This window comes from Crotalus tigris, unplaced genomic scaffold, assembly GCF_016545835.1.
Source record: "Crotalus tigris isolate CLP2741 ecotype Arizona unplaced genomic scaffold, ASM1654583v1 scf7180000017601.7605149639:7615979, whole genome shotgun sequence".
In the NCBI taxonomy this organism is placed as follows: Eukaryota; Metazoa; Chordata; class Lepidosauria; order Squamata; family Viperidae; genus Crotalus; species Crotalus tigris.
Genome location: NW_024096505.1, coordinates 1957359 through 1974835, shown reverse-complemented (window position 1 = coordinate 1974835; position 17477 = coordinate 1957359). Strand labels below are relative to the sequence as shown.

The window sequence follows — 17477 nt, the reverse complement described above, 5'->3', positions numbered from 1 at the left end:
GATGGGCAGCAAATAAATTTAATAGATAAACAAACAAACAATAAATAAATAAATATTACAAAAATTGAGGAAAGGAAAACAGAGAAATGAAAGTGTCTTGGAAAATTGTAGTATAAACAGAATTGCTCAAAAGTCTTCTTCCTTGTGCTTTTCTTAACCAAATAAGTAAAAATAAGCTTATTTTTAATGTGGGCACAGAACACATAGGAACAATCAATTGCTGAAAATTAGGCACAGATTTTTACTTTGAGTGTTGTTATTAGAATTATTTCAGCCAATCTCCATCCTTGAAAAGACCAAAGCTGACAGGAAAAGGGCAGGTGCTCAATAATCATACCATATATACAGTGCTTTTTTCTTTAAAAAAAAGGGGGGGCAGAACTCACACACGTCATACAACCCACTTTGCCTACCCTACAAGTTTCCATCCAAAAAAAGTGCCGGAACTCCGTTCTGTGTGTTCTATGAGAAAAAAACCCTGCATATATATATATATATTTGGAATTCAGGAGGCTGCATGAATCATAATTAACACAATAGATGTTATCATCCAGAAATACTGTAGATATATCTGAGTGAAGAATGCTCAGCTTCTATCTGGAAGATTGTCTTATTCCCCCAGTGAAAAGCTTCAAAAGAAGTAGACATCAAGCTGTGCGAGAAGGGTGCACCTGCTTAGTTTTATGGTTGCTGGACCAGTGCTTTAATAACATCTTCAAAGATCCCTTGTGTCACTCACACAGACTGGTCAGAGCCTCACAGCACCCCTAACCAATGATGGGAGAGGCTGCAATGGGCTGCCTTCTTTGTGGGTGATTGGCAGCTGGAAAAGAAGTCACAATAAGGAAGTGGGGGGGGGGAACCTTCCTGCCCATCCTCCCCTTTGTTGTTTCCAGGAGTGGCTGAGAGAGAAAGGAGCAAAAAAGGGGAAAACATAGAACAGTACTTGGAGCTTTATCTGCTCAACCTCCCAGTAAGAAGAAAAGGATGGGTTTATGGAAGGGGTCTGTGGGAAAAAGGGGCTTAGTGGAGTAAAATGATTTTACTAAACAAAAGAGGATGGAAATGCTCCTGATCAATGTATGTTCTCCTTCATTTAAGCAAACAGAAACAACACAGAACATGAGTGGTAGATTTTTGCACATTATGTATAGAATACATGTCATCTTCAAATAACTTTCTTTTTATTTAGGTTTAGAGGTCTTTTTTGACATATACTTTTTGAAAATATGGAAGCTTGTTTTTATAGAATGAAAGACAGCACTGCTGGAAACAAGTCTTGCAAAACTCTATGGGCCATTGCCCCTCTGGAACTGAATTATTCTTCACTATCCATGAGCTTGGGGAAAAAATCACACTAGAAAGTTTATTGCACAGATTGCTGATCCTTGTTCTGCTTCTATTGCATCTCTTCCCATCACCTTATGCTCCAGGACAGCTAAGAACAACTAAACTTCCCCTCACCCAACGTATTTGCAAAGCCTGCTGTTCCAGGAACAGACTGTTTCAGAGAATTCTGGAATGTTCAATTCTTCATCTGGACCATGCCCAGTTCACTGATTCTGGGGATAAAAATTAATCCTTCTCAAGTGGTTCATGGTTTCCCAGGTCTGTTTTTGAATTCCACAAATTCACTTCTAGTTTGGAGGAGTAACGTCAGGAAAACTGCCAGACTTCCTCAAGAATGTCTGGATTGGAATAGTCAGAGGGAAAGTGGATTGTTCTAGAATTCTCTGCAAGTTTCCATTCTTAGAATGTTAACTTGTGCTTGTAAATGTGTTTGTTGAACTTCCAAAGGGCCACAAAATACCATCTGTGGTATGGTGACATTCCTGGATACAGCTAGATTAACATTTTGAGAGAAAACTTCAAAATGGGAGAGGGAGGTCCCTCCATTATGACTATTACCCTCCTTTAAACCTATAAGATAGTCCAAATTTCACACTATCAGGTGTCAATCCCCAAATGGCCAAATTTGCCATTTGTCACTGATTGCAAGTACTCCAATGAGCAAAGCAGTGCTGGGGGATATGCAGCCTCAGGTTGCCCACCTATATCTATTACAACAGCTAGAGAAGCACAAGGATCAGAAGATACCGTGTTTCCCCCAAAATAAGACATACCCCAAAAATAATTACTAGCCTGATTTTTTGGGGAGGGCCTAGTATAACTCCACCCCTTCCCCCATCTGCCTTGCCTCATGGCAGTGACACAGTGCGGAGGTCTATGCAGCCTCCTGCCACGAGCAGCCATGAGTGGCCACAGAAGCAGGCACGCAGCCACGCAGGTTCCTGCTGGACGGGGCTTTCAGTGCCGACATCGTGAGGTGAGGCAGGTGTCAGGAAAAAAATAAGACATCCCGCGAAAGTAAGACCTACTGCCTCTTTTGGAGGCAAAAAAAATATATAAGATCAGATCTTATTTTGCAGGAAACACGGTAGGAATTCTGATGCCCCACAGGCCACTATCTGAATGAATCTCCTGCTTAGCTAAGTTACATTTTTAAGGTTATTTATAATTTTTAAGCTAAATGAGGGCAAAACTAGAGGAAAATGGAGAATTAGTAGTATTGTGATGACCCAGGGCCCCAAACGGAGGCAAAGCAATCAGCTGGCCAGAGCAATAGTCTTTTTAATCACTGCCAATATTCACCCAACAGCCCCCACATAGGCTGGCACAAGTTCAAACAAAACAGCCAGGGAATTTTACACTGTTCTTAAAGCAAGACAGATAACGAGCAAACGTATAATCCTTTTAACTCCCAGCTTGCCTGCGAACTGCAAGCTGCAAACTACAGACTGCAAGGAGAGATCAGCAGGAAGCAAACTGGTCCAAAATACAAAGTGTCTAGATTACAAGATTTCACGTTTGTTCCCGGCAAATGCCCCACCCCACAGTGTCTCCTTAAATCCTACTTCCCAGGTGTGCCTTGTGGAATGGGGCGGGACAAGCAAGTGAGCCTGCCTCCATTGTTCCTTCCTCCTCTCTGGTCTCCTTGCTCTAGGATCAGGTTGGGAGGGGTCTTGCTCCTCACCTGAACTTTGCCTTCCCTGTTCCAAACCTGAAGGGCCCTGGCCTGCCTCAGCCTGCTCCTCCCCACAGTCCTCCGAAGCCACAGACACCCCCTCCCGGGCCTCAACAGGGAACTCCATGTCTTCCTCAGAGTCAGGCTTGGACGGAGGCATGACAAGTATGTTGAAAAAACATGCAGCCTGTGCCTTTTTTTCAATCATGTTTTAATACCTTTCACATGTATGTTCCATACATATATTGCTAAAAAGATGAGATTTCAGAGTGATAGCAAAGCTTAACAATAAAGGCATGGAGCTGAGATTGTCAGAAATGTTTAGTCAGGCTGCAGTAAGCAAATATGTCTTTAGAATACTATAAATGTGGAAAATTACTGAAGTCATATGAAAGCATCCATACTTCTTTAATATGTCCCCATCCAAATATTTTGGCAGGATAACTGAATTTCCTGCTAGATGATTTATTGAATAGGAGATGCCTATTATATCTCACCTCCTGCAAGAAAAGCTACAAGATATTAGATAAAGAGCAGATAACATGTCACACCATTGTTATGTGACGTCCAGCTTGCTTCCATTTTGGGAATTCCATTCAAATTATTCTTGATTCCAGTTTCCATTTTGTTGTAATTATCTGAAGGAGAGGAGCAAACAAGAAATTAGTTAAATTGTTGCATATTTATTCATTTATTAAATTTATCTGTTGCCTATCTCATTTCGGAGTGGCTCTGAGTGGCCTATGCTGACCCTTTGAAAGAAGCATGAAGCTACTTCTGTGTATCCCCTTCTTCCATCTGCTTAAACATTTCAACAGAGACAAAAGTCAGCCACATCAGCTCACTCAACCTCATAAAAACCAGGTGGCAGTAGTAGGAAATCACGCTAACAAATTCCTTAATTACACCCATTTTCATTCTTCTTTTTGCAAATACTTTTTTTTTTTTGCAAGAAGGCTATAAAGGAACAAGTAAATATCCCACAAAAATGTATTACTCACTTGGGAAAAAAACACCATTTTGCATTCCGGGGCCTGGTACGAAAACAACATTGTTTACGTAAACATGTTTCTTTTGATATTCCAGAATATCCACAATCAATTCTTCTCCTTGGAGCTACGTTGCAATTCCTGCCTAAGAAAAGTATAGAATTCAAATCTATAGACATGGTTTAATTTGTATTTAGTACAAAGTGATGTGGAACTACAAGTTTTTAAAAAAGTATGGGCAGGCAGTCATACCACTAAAATATTTCTTTGACTTCCAGCTGAAAATTCTTCATAGGCATACTGTAGAACTTGTGTGTCCCAAGCTCAGAGCACTCACCTCAAATCTGATGCCACATTTGAATTGACACACCTCAAGGGCATCAGGTTGGAGAAGGAATACTTAGATTAAATTTCAAATTAAACAATAATACAGCTAATGCCACCAAATTCTAATGTTTGATTTTATCACTCTTAATTTTTACCAAATTAAGCAAAAAAAATATCTATATCTAAGACATCTAATTGACTGATTTGACTTTTCTTCTTGAAACCTCAATGTTGGATGTAAAATAGATGTCAGCATCTGGTTTGCTGCCTCCAGAGCCTATCCAGAGTGGGTGAAGTCAAAAGTTTAGTTTTTCACTGCTATAAGAAGCTTAAAGCACAAATTTCACACAAACACACTCAAAAAGGGGCACACCCCCTCTACACATGTTTGGACTTGGTCATCAACATCTGCTGTGTGAGACAGCTGTCACTCAAATGAAGTCATGCTCTTCTACCTTTGAACTCCAAAAGAACTAATTCCCAAGTTGGCCTTCATGAATGCTGAAATAACTAGTCAGCAATTAGGATGCTCAGTGGGCCAAACGCTGAGTCCTCTGAATTCCAGAAGTACCAATGTCACATGGGCAAATGTGATATAACTACCCTGCTTTCTTATTCTTATATAAAGAATGACATTCAGTCCTGTCACTACTGCTTTTCAGGCCTATTTTTTCTCTGACTGAAAGTAATGAAATGTTCATATAGGCATATGGCTTTCAAATGCTATGGAAGAGGAACATAATTGCAGAATGAAATATTGGGGTCACCTTAATAGTCTAAAAATTATAAAAACATTTAGAATTGGTGGATGGATGGCTTATGTGGTGATCTAGGGTTGTTCTATGACCCAGGGGTTAAGATACTGGTTCAAGATCTGAGTATTATGCAATGGGGTGAACTCCCATCCTTGCTCTAGCTCCTACCAATCTAGCCATTTGAAAGCATGTAAATGCAAGCAGATAAATAGGTACCACTTCAGTGAAGAGGTAGCAGCACTCTCTGATGTCATACTGGCCACGTGACCACAGAAACATCTTTGGACAGCACTGGCTCATGGGCCCTTGAAACAGAAATGAGCACCGCCCCCTAGAGTCAGCAACGACTAGTGAGGTAAAATCTGCAAGGACTCCTTTACCTTTATGTGGTGGTCTACGTGGTGGTGGTCTAGGTCTAAAGGGTATTCTAGCATCTGTCAGAGAGCTGAATCCCAATATCAGAGCAATGGTCAGGAACCAGAGCCATTTGCAGTTCATTTTGAACGTCAGTCTTCACCAAGAGTCAGATTTATTGAAGAATGCAAGAGTATTGATCTCTCTGTGTGTGATTTGATTCCTGCAAAGAAAGTTACAAAGTATTCAAACACTTTTCTACTGCTGGAACTCCAGGGGGAGAGAAGTAGTCTAATGCCCAAGTGCTTACTCTCAACAACCCCTTAAACACCTTAGAGTTAAAAGATTCCTGTATGTGTCCTCTAAATATACAAAGGAAACCATATGAAAATGTGCATCTAAATAGTCTTTGGGGTAATATGGAAGGTGTGGTACATAGTGTGATTGCAATGAAAGAAAAGAGAAGGAGGGAGGGAGGGAAGAGCTGAGGGAGGGCATAAGAACATTGTGGTGTATCGTCTGTGATTTAAAAACTAAACATAGTAATTGCAGATAAGAATTTGCCAAGTAAGTTTTGATTCAAGCTCAGCTGTGTTAATGAAGTATTAATTTTGCAATGCTTCACACTTTCCTAACTGTAACCCTTGTAAGATTTCTATAAAAAAAACTCAGTTACATTATTCTCTGTATGGCTGATGGAGGAACTAAGAAAGACATGCCCATCAGTGCAGAGATCGGAGTTAAACACTGGACTTCCTAATTCACCAAGGAGAAGAAGATGAACAAGAAGAAGAACATAGGATGACTGCATAAGCACCCACCGCAAACCAATTTTTATACCCAGGAAAATTACTAGCACAAAAATACTGAATTTATATTCTTTTGATTTAATCCAGCAAGGCCAAGGAATAAAGAAAGAAAAGCAAATTTTTCTTGGCACTTGCACTTTCTTAATGGCAAAAATAAAAACTGGAAATAGAATAAAGTTCACAATTATATAGTCTTTTAGGAATTCAAGACAAAAATATATCTGAAAAGAAGAACCAATTTGTGTAACAAATATATGAAAAATTATGCCAGGCATACATTAAATATTTGAACAACAACATCAGGTCCTCACAGATGTCATAGCATATTTAAGATAGACCTATTTCTTGATATAAAACCGATCCAATTGGATTAAGCTGATTCTGTCAATGCAAATCAAATGTCTTAGAAAATGCTCACCTAATTCATTGTTGGATTGTATATAACTTACCTCTCTTGATGTGGGTGTTCAGAAATCCAGGGAGAGCTCCACACCACAGAATGAAGGTAGACATGCTCATTTATATGGTTCAGAAAGCCCTCCTTCTTCCTGTTCTAGTTCCACTAATTGGCCAAAAAAAGAGAGACATAGATTACCAAAAAGATAACCATATGTAATAGATTATTGCAGCAACATTTCTTACATCTTGTTTAACGTCTTAGATAATTATCCAATACGTTTGTGGTCACAAGAACCCATTGTTCCCCTTATTCTGTTCTTCCATTTTTGAGCCATGAGGAACAATGCCTGAAAACTGCTCTTCACTTGAAGGTTCCTCAAGTGAGGAAGAACCAGCTGAAGTAATAGGTTTGTATTGCTCTCTCATATTAGCTTTGCTTGTTCTAGTTCACCTGACAAATATTTTGAGTGCTTCCTGAGAAGAACTTGAAAGCTTTATAATGAGGTCTTTATTCATCTCATCCTTTAAAACAATGCTCTCTCTGACAGCAAGAGGCAGGTTTCTAGAAATTCTGTACTTCATTCTTACATTACTGTAAAATGTTCACAACATGTTACATAAATTGCCATTTTATCATTCATCCATTGGCTTTCCGTAGCTCTGGATGTGTCTAGCACCACTTCACCTTTCAAGTTCTTCTTGCGGTAATTATCTTCCACAATCATATATATTCTAAAAATGTCATTTACAAAATGAATATTTACAATAAGTAAATATAAGTCAGTAAATATTTAATCAAATCTGATGATATTGTATCCAGACGGCTATAAAGAAAAGATTAATAATTGGCAAACTCCATTAAATTAAGAATTAAGTAACAGGGTGAACATTTTGAATGTTGCTTTTATTTTCATTTTCTATTCTTTCACCAGAACTTCCTTTTGCAAGAGGATCTTACTGTGATTTGACTGCAGACTCCTCTAAGAGATTCAGGGGGCTCATTATTTAGCCAGCCAAAGGCAAAGTCTCCTCTAACCATTCTGCTGTCCTCCTTCATCAGACAGGCCACCCAATCACTTTTGGAGATCATATCTGACTTTCTGATAGGTTTCTACCTTTTATATGACTCTAAGACTTGAAATTGAAGGGTTGGGGGGCGGGATCATTCTCATGAGAGCAAAATCAATCCTTTGTCTTTAAACTGTAGCATCTGAAGAGAGACCTAGTTTTCCACCATTCATTCCTATTGCATTATACAATCCCCCAAACCTACCCTCCCTCCCTCCCTCCCTGGTAAAAGATGGAAAGAAATTTGAGGTAGAGCATATCTGGACTCTCAGTGCTGGAGGAATTAGCTTGAAAATTTGATTCTTGGGAAAGAATATTCACACACCAAAGATTCCAGGCAAAAAAAAAAAAAAAAAAACCAGGAGCCTTTTCTAATAACTTTTTATTAAAAGGTACCTGGTGGTACCTTTTCTAATAAAGTTTATTAAACATTTGTTATTAGTGGCAGGCTACTTCATAGAGTGGCTGGACTGATACAGGATTTAAACTGGGTGGGATGGAGGGGAAGAGAGGCAGGAGATAAGTTGGTTGTGTAAATGCTGTTTGCATGTGAGACAGATTGCAAGCACGCATCAGTTAACATTAGTAGCATGTTAAAAAAATCATGTTGGGAATTCAGATTGTGTGAACTCTTTTGATGTATATGAGTTCAACAATTTTTCACTCTGTGCTTAAAGCTCTGCTTTCTCAAGCAGTAAGTTGGAGGTTTGTTATAGAATATCCTGGGAGATTAGAAGGCTCTGATATTATTTTTTTATGCTTGAGTCCTTGTGTTCATTAATTTTTTTGTGCAAATGTTGCCCATTTGTTCTATGTAGAACACAGAATGGCCCTGCTGGCAGCTGATGACAGATATCCCATTGAAGGAACAGCTTGTAACGGTACTTGTATATATTATTGGGGCTTGTGATAGTGCTGTTGTGGTGTAGATTTGGGGACAAAGGCTGTGTTGCAGAATCTGGTTTCCATTTTGGCAACATGGTCGTGTTCTTTTTTGTTCCTTGTGAGAAACTGCTTGAGGTTGGATGGTTGTCTGTATGTAAGTATGGGCCTGCTACTCAGTGCATGGTCTACTTTCAGTTTCCTCACAAACCCACACTGCTTACACGGCTGCACAATAGGTCTTCTGCAGATGGTAACTAACACTGAGAGAGGAACTTGGTTGTTGGGGAAGACGTTGCAGGTTGGGTAATTGAAGAAGTACATGAGAAACTTCCTCCTTGCCTCTTGATTTCCAAATTGGGTGAAACTGCTGCCCCAAAGCAGAGAGAGTTCTGAAATTTATTCATTCATTCATTCGTTCGTTCGTTCATTCATTCATTCATTCATTCTCTGCTATTATTTAAGATGTCAGAAGCTTTTTATCATTGACAAGGATTTATAGTAAACTTCATAAAGCATACTCGATGGTCTACTAGCACAAACAATTATGTTCAATATGTTTTGCATGATTTAATAGCATATTATTTAAGTGGTATATTTCTAATTACAGAAGCCCATCCCAAATGAAATTTTCAGTTACCAAAAGTTAATGTCTCACATATAGGCTACTACCTGGATATCAACACAAGAGGCAAATTTATAATGCATTCATTAAGATGCAATAATGTATCACAGAAACCAAAATTACTACAGCACATGGGATAACATTGTGCTTGAATAGTTCTGTTGAAAGCACGCTCTTTGTGAAAGCTCCTTCCTGAAGCATCATTTTAACACTCTGAAAAGGAAGAAAAGGGGGGGGGGAGTCAAGCTTTTTTCAGCTTTTCTCTCTTATTTCTAGTGCTCTATGTCAGGGGTCTCCAAACTTGGCAACTTTAAGTTTTGTTTACTTCAATTCCTAAAATTCCCCAACCAGCTGGCTGAGGAATTCTGGGAGTTCAAGTCCACAAATCTTGAAGTTGTCAAGTTTGGAGACCCCTGGTCTATGTTTTAAGAAAATGGCTCACAGATTGCGGAGTTTATAGCAGTTTCTGAATAAAATGAAAATTAAACAAAATGTTTTCTCTCTCTTTTTTTTTAACTTCTAGAATAATCTGAAACCTGGGTTTTGAGAAGACAAAGTGCCTGGGAAACCCATGCAGACCCTGTTTTTGTTTTGTTATTTTTTTATGTGCAAATTCCCAGGCTATAATTATTGAAATTGGTGACATTGTGCCCTGTCATTTTGAGATGGGAATCTCTACCCAAACTGTAGCCTAAGCCCTAAAACAGACTTAAGGTAGTTTAAAAATAATAAATAATAATAATTTCCCCTTCCTCAAAGGAAATACAAAATACCCCCCCCCAAAAAAATTTCCTGCTAGCAGATTATAAACTAAGAAACAGGGAAAAATGCTGATATAAAAATTAAATGTGCATACATCATTTTAATTCTAAGGTACTGTAAGCAAATGCAATTAAATGAGGAGTTCTACTCACAATGGAAATCTATACTGTACTGTATGCCAGAAAGTATCTTAGCATGTGTCTCCTTTAAAAGGTTGTTTCATTCATCGAAACTGATACTTGTTCCTTACCTTCTTCCACAATGATATGAAAAAAGCACCATGGGACACCAGGTGGTTTGCTGTCAAAACAGCATTTTCTTTTTGCACATTTATCAGCCGGGATTCCTGGATAGCCACAGTTCTTCTGGAGTTTCACATCTGTAGGACACACCTTTCTATCTGTTTGGAAAATAAATTAACTCAGGATTAGTGGGTCAGGGCTAGCTGTAATTTGGTTCTGAATACACTATTTATAGTAGATTCTAGATACTATAGCTGTGCATGCTGTCTATCTTGGTAACAACAATTGGGTGATGTATTGTTGGGTGAAGCCATCAGGAGGTGCTGTGTTTTACATAGACAGATAAGTGCTGACCCCTGTTTTATTAAAATTCAGATTCCATGCATGCATTTACCATGGATTTATCTGACTGTAACGGAGACTGATTTAAAATCTCAATTTAATGTACCATTCAGAAGAAGTCATTATTAGTTCTGAATGTCCATTAAATCTGAAAGAATACATAATTTACATTTGTGTAATAGAATCAGGGCTTTTTTTGTCATAGAACGCCCAGAATTATTCCATTATTTCTGGAATCTGCTGCATTCAAAATCCGCTAAAGGGAGCACTATTAAACTTATATTTTATTATGTTCTGTTACAATAATTCTCAACTCATCTGAGCAGAAGGAATAAGAACTAAAAATATTGTAGCAGTTAGAAGTAATAAGTTTAATAAAATATGTATCAAATCACTGAGAAATGCAAAACAAAATCCTATAGTCTTCATAACATGTGTTGCATACTATGCTGTGTTGCTTAGGAAATCATTTCAGAACGATATTGAAGTTTTTAAATGTCTCACCTTAAGGAACCTCTGAATAATAACTCATCTAACTGGGCTTGGGTTGTAATGTTTGTCAAAAGCAGTTTGGGCTCTGTTACTTCCCAAAAAAGACTTTATCATATAGTAGTGTTACTTCTAATCAATGTTCCAAAAGAATACCTCTTACCCAGAAATTACTAGCAGCCAAGAGAATTATTTATTTAGCAGACTTCAACCTCTAACTATGTACATGAAATAATAACGTAAGAACACATACTATTTTCAGACAAAATTTAGTAAGCAGTGTGTAGTTATAATTAAAATTGTAATCAAAATTACAATGGCCTGACATAATAAAGAATGCCTATAGTTCAAAATGCATTACAATACTTTTAAGATGCTGATTCATATTTAAGAATTAAAACTGCCCATGGCCTAATGAATAATATCAATTAATCTCACAGATCTCCTGCCTCATTTCTCTTTCAAAAGGTAAAATCAGGTGTGCATGTTTCAGAAGAACTCAAAATCTAACAGATAGCTTTTAAGGGTTCTCTTGATGGACCCTGATTGTGACAATTCAATTTTAACTAAATCTGATTGTTGAGATTTGTTCCAAAGAGAGCTTTGAAAATGAAGGTGGGAATGTAACACCTATCTGTAACTCTTTAAAGCAGATAAGTGGCAGCCACAGCTGCAAGATCCCAGAAAAGAGTGGCTACATTAAAGAGATACAAATAGGTGTTACATTTGCAGTCTTCCACTGAAACTCCTGGAATTGAATCAGAAGTACTACACAGACCAATTTTTTTGCTTAGAGTTTTTGCTCATGCAGGCAGCATCTTTAATTACCACAAATTTGCTTAGATACTTTATCTAGATCAGTGGTTCCCAACCTTCCTAATGCCGCGACTCTTTAATACAGTTCCTTATGTGGTGACCCCCAACCCCCCATCCAGCTGGCCGGGGAGGGGGGGCAGGAAAGTCGCTCTGCCGGCTCCGCCCAGCCTGGTTGGAGAAGCACCATTCCTCTCTCTCTTTCTCTCTTTCTTTCCTCTCTCTTCCTTTCCTCTCTTTCTCTTTCTCTTTCCTTTCTCTCTTCTCTCTCTTTCCTTTTTCTCTCTCTCTCTTTCCTCCCTCTTCCTCTTTCTCTCTTTCCTCTCTTTTCCTGTTTCTCTCTTTCCGCTCTCTCTTTCTCTTTCCTCTTTCTCTTTCTTCTCTTTCTCTCTTTCCTCTCTTTCTCTTTCTCTTTCCTCTCTCTCTTCTCTCTCTCCCTCTTTCCTCTCTCTTTCCCTCTTTCCTCTTTTTCTTTCCTCTCCCTGTTTCTTTCTTAATCTCTCTTTCCTCTCTTTTTCTCTCTTTCCTCTCTTTCTCTTTCTATTTTCTCTGTTTCTTTCTCTCTCTCTCTCTTTCTGTTTCCTCCCTTTCTCTTTCTCTCTCTTTCCCCTCTCTTTCTCTTTCTCTCTCTCTTCCCTCTGTTTTTCTCTCTCTTTCTCTCTCTCTGTTATGGTAGAATCATCGGGGGTCCCCTCCGCCCCTAGCCCGGCCTCCACCAAGTCCTCAGCTGAACGGGCAAGGAGGGAGAGCAGGACGGGAGGCAGAGGCTGCAGCTGCGGCAGCAGCGGCGGCTGCTGCTGCATTGTTGGGGGTCTCCGCTGCCCCCATGCTGCCCGGCCTCGTCCTCCATCCATCAATGGAGCTGCAGTGGGGGCTGGTGCCAGCCCCTCTGCCAGCCCAGCTGCTCCCCCCAGGCACCTCTCTTCCTCCCGGCACCCACCCGAGCTGCTTTGGGGGCAGCAGGAGAAAGAAGGAGAGGAGAAGGGCAAGAAAACCACTGCCGCCATCCCCGCCACGCCCGTGCTGCCCAGCTTCACCCTCCACCCATCCGATGGAGCTGCGGTGGGGGTTGGTGCCGCGCAGTCTGCCAGCCCTTCTGCCAGCCTGGCTGCTCCCCCCAGGCACCCCTTCTTGCCCTGGCGCCTGCCCGAGCCGCCTTGGGGGCAGTAGGAGGAAGAAGGATGGCAAGGAAGCCACCGCCAGTGCTGGATCCCAGGAGGCGGCTCTCCTCTCCTACCTTTGCTGAATCTCCTTCTTCCTTCCCAGCAGCCTGGACTCCGGTGCACCTTCCCGGCTAGCTGCTCCAATGGTTGGGCTGGCTAAGAATTACAGCGGATGGTCTCCCTTGGGCCGCGGCTTGTGGGAGGGCTGGCCCGCTCAGCGGAGCCTCCAGTGGGCCGCTCCCAACAGGGATCCTGGGGTTTCCCCAGGTGGCTCCAAGGCCACGAGGCCCTGGCTGCGCTTCTCCCAGGGGGTGGGGCACCTGGGCTCAGGGCCACTCAGAAGCCCTGCAGGAGGTAATTCTGCCTGAGAGAGAGAGAGAGAAGGCAAGCAAAAGTGCCTCCCTCCCTCTCTCTCTCTCTGCAAATGGTGGAGGAGGCCATGCGGAGACAGATGCGGAGCAGTGTCTCAGTTCCTAAGACCATCGGAAATATGTGTTTTTCAATGGTCTTAGGCAACCCCGGTGAAAGGGTCGTTCGACCCCCAAAAGGGTCGCGACCCACAGGTTGAGAACCGCTGATCTAGATCATCTTTACATTTATTTATTTTTCTGAACTTCAGCTACCTCTATTTGTGACCTCAATAATTGACAAACTGTCAACTAGGAGTAGTTTAGAAAATGGATTTACATACATTGCATAATTTGGATAATGTTTCAGTACTCTTCAACTAACTTTCAAGCCTGCCTCTATCATTGAAGCTATATATTCTTTTAAATAATACCTTTCTATATATAAAACATAAATTTGGGGGTTTGGGCCACAATGAGAAAAACTTTCTATGTTAGTTTTGATAAAATGAAACATCTCTCCAACTCTTAGAGGAAGATGTAAAGAAACCATCTCTCCAGGGTCCAGTACTTCTCTGTTTCTCTTGAGTCTGGGTCACTCTAATGTACAATTAAAAAAAATAAAGAACCTGTGATATGGTCTCACTGCTACCGCCAGCAAGATTACTGTTTCAAAGTACTTATCAATTACATTTTGGGTGGGTCGGTTTAAAGCACCAAGGGACTCCTGGCACTGTTGAACTGAAGCAACATCCTTTATTTTCGCATTCCTGGGGAGTGATCCCGGGAGGTCCGCAGTTGGATCATTTGTGGGGATCAACGTTACATCGGCATTTTGCTGTTAAAGACAAAACTCATGGTTATCCCATGTTACCATGAATGGCAAGTGATTTTTTTTTCTATCACCATGGAAGCCAGCATCGCGTGTATCTGTGATATTGTCTCACTGCTACTGCCAGCAAAATAGCTGTTTCAAAATTCTTGTCTATTCCACCAATTTGGATATCATTTAAGAGCTGGAAAAGTCTGATTTAGTATCACATAGATCAATTACATTTTGGAGGGGTTGGTTTAAAGCACCAAGGGACTCCTGGCACTGTTGAACTGAAGCAACATCCTTTATTTTCGCATTCCTGGGGAGTGATCCCGGGAGGTCCACAGTTGCATCGTTTGTGGGGATCAACATCACATCAGCATTTTGCTGTCAAAAGACAAAACTCATGATTATCCCATGTTACCAATGTATGGGAAATCATTTTTTTTTATCTATCACCATGGAAGCCAGCATCATGTGTATCGCAAAAAGAATATTTGAGTACTATTTTTATAAAAATGCAGAACTTCAGAAATGCAGAAAAAGTGTCTCCCCACTTAAATTTTTGACAAGTGATTGAATATGCTGCCCTACTGCCCACAATTCCCATTTTTAAACATTGCTGTGAAAGATTAATATAATAATTGACTACTTCATGGTTAGTTTCTTTTAAAGGACACCTTGTAAAGAGCACATTGTTCCAGGCTATTAGCAAAATCAATCCAAACCAAGGGATCTTGTTACTGAGCTAATTCCTTGTTGCTGAAAAAGTCCAATAGTTAGGTGCTATTTTGAATGTTTGCCATTAACATACTTATCCAAAGACGCATGTTTAAGAAAATCTGTGATTCCTCTTAAGCTTCAACTTTCTAGATTCAGTCATGCTCAAAAGCTGTTAATCCTGCAATATTATACCAAATCAGATGGGTGTTAACTTTTAATGTTAACTCTCCTAACCTACAGTCACCTGCATGTGCTACGCCTTCATGCTGTCCAACCAGCATGGTCTTTCAGACCAACCTATGAGACCAAATCTATGAATCCAAATTAGTAGAAGATGTTGGATTATAAGAAGTTCTCTGTGGAGGAAGCAACAACTCAAAGGATCAAGTGCTGGAATCTCTCTGCATCAGCACAAGAGAGAGATGTTGGGATGTAATGCTAGAATTAAATAAATGTGTCTTTGCTCTTTAGCTGGAAAATGTAGTTTTCTTCTATATAGCTGTTACCCAAAGAGCAGAGAAGCAAGACATGGAATAATGATTGTAACAATAAGAGCAATTTTACATTGGAATAATGTCATCACTTGCAGAAATGATAAGTTCCTTTTCACTGGATATGTTCAATAACAGGCTAGAGACTCATCAATTGGGGATGCTTTAATATGAAATCCTGGACTAAGAAAGCTGGACAACCCTTTGTAACTTATGTTTTAAAATGTTATACTGTAAAGCATGTGTGCATAGTTTAATCCATAATTCAGCGGTCCCCAACCTTTCTAGATTCACAGACAAGCAACAGCAAAGGCGGTGGGAGGAGGGGAGGGGATGGTTTCACACGGGCAACCTAGCTCCTCTGCCTGCATAAATGAAGCTTCATACACTCATCTGCCTCTTGCTCAGCCTAGTTCCCAACAGACTGCGGAGTGGCAGTGGTCCGCAGCCCAGGGGTCAGGGTCTCCTGCCTAACTGATGAATGACTGTCAAACCAGTAAAGCTTAGCAATACAGAAATAAGATTATCTAGAAAATTCAACATATCGGCAATGAGATAAAACTGTCCAAATATTAGGTGAGTTAAATATCATATTTAGTGTCTTCCATGTACTTACTTCCATGCAGCAAAATGCTAGTTTAAAGTAAAGTACTTACGTGGAGCTTTTGCCCCTTCGAGCAGTTTGCTGCAACCTAGAATTAAAATAGCTAGACATAACCAGACCCTTTTCTGATCCTTCATAGCGCACACAACTCTTGGAAAGTAGGGATTTGGATCAAAGAGAGTATTATGTGGCATAAATGGAGCTTATTTTATATCACAATGTTTGTGTACTTCATTCAGATAACAAATTACTGGTTAAGCTCCACCTTAAGTAATTAGAAAATGTTATTTAGATTTTTATTAGATGTGTGGTGGAGGTATCCGGATAATATTTGCAAGGGAAAAATAATAAATGTCAGTCAGGTCCTTTTAAACGAAAGCCTTTTTAAAAAAAACCCTCTGCTTCATACCAACACAAATTTACTAAAAAAGGCTTTTGCTCCGTCACTCTACTCTGTTCTTTCTGGTACTTTCTGCTGGCTAGTACAAACTCCCCCCCCCCCCATTCATAGCAATATGGAAATTAACGTCATCAAAATGCATTTTCCTTCTCAAATGTACTCACAGAATATAGGAAACATTTCTTCGAAAGATAATTTAAATCTAAGAGGAAAGAGGGAAAATATATACCCTTAAACACTAATCCCAATGTCAGAACCAATTAAAATTCAATTAAATAAGAGCAACAAAAGCCATGGGAAAAGTCCAGTTTCTTTAAGTCTGGATAACTGACAGAATGGTATGAAGTTCCAAGAAGACTTCCTTTTATGTTTATACTAATCTGGAAGAAAACCAGTTTTCCTAATTTTAAAAGCAAAGCATTCTGAAGTGAGTGACCTTTACAATAGTTAGAATTCAAGCTAATTTCAGGTAGTCCTCATTTAGTGACCACAATTGGGACCAGCAACTCAGTTGTTAAACAAAACGGTTATTAAGTGAAAACATGACTGTGCTTATGATCTTAATTCAGCTTTCCTTTGCTTTAGAAATTTGGAAGTATCATAAGTGTGAGGATTGGTCACAAAGTTACTTTTTTATCACTGTCATAACTGCAAGCAGTCACTGTATGAAGCTAAATGAGGGATACCTGTGTTGCTTTAAAGCAGGGGTCCCCAGCCCCCGCTTTGTGGACCGGCACCAGTCCGCGGCATGCCAGAAACCGGGCGGGGCAGACAACCAAAGCTCCATCCACAGGATTCAGGCAGTACATGAAACCACACCCCCTCCTGTCCATGGAGAAACCTCTCTCCATGGAACCAGTCCCTGGTGCCCAAAAGTTTGGGGGCCTCTGCTGTTAATTGCACTTAGGATTGGAAAGGTGTTCAAATGGAGTAAGCATGGTTGTCTTTGCTCTGTTCTTATTTAAAAATCTAGTTCCCCTATTTTGGACCACCGATATGGCTAAGATATCCAAGGATATATTTGTGTACATGCCTTTACAGCGATCTATCCAAG

General features: G+C 40.1%; 1 long non-coding RNA gene across 1 annotated transcript; it reads right to left on the bottom strand.

Annotated features, from left to right (window-relative positions):
- Positions 1 to 3215: 3215 nt before the first annotated feature.
- On the bottom strand, positions 3216 to 7708 carry LOC120319814. The gene is made up of 5 exons (XR_005559843.1): positions 7617 to 7708; positions 6709 to 6821; positions 5477 to 5673; positions 4027 to 4159; positions 3216 to 3663 (listed from the first exon to the last, which is right to left on the bottom strand). It is a non-coding gene; the product is annotated as an uncharacterized LOC120319814 (long non-coding RNA).
- Positions 7709 to 17477: the final 9769 nt, after the last annotated feature.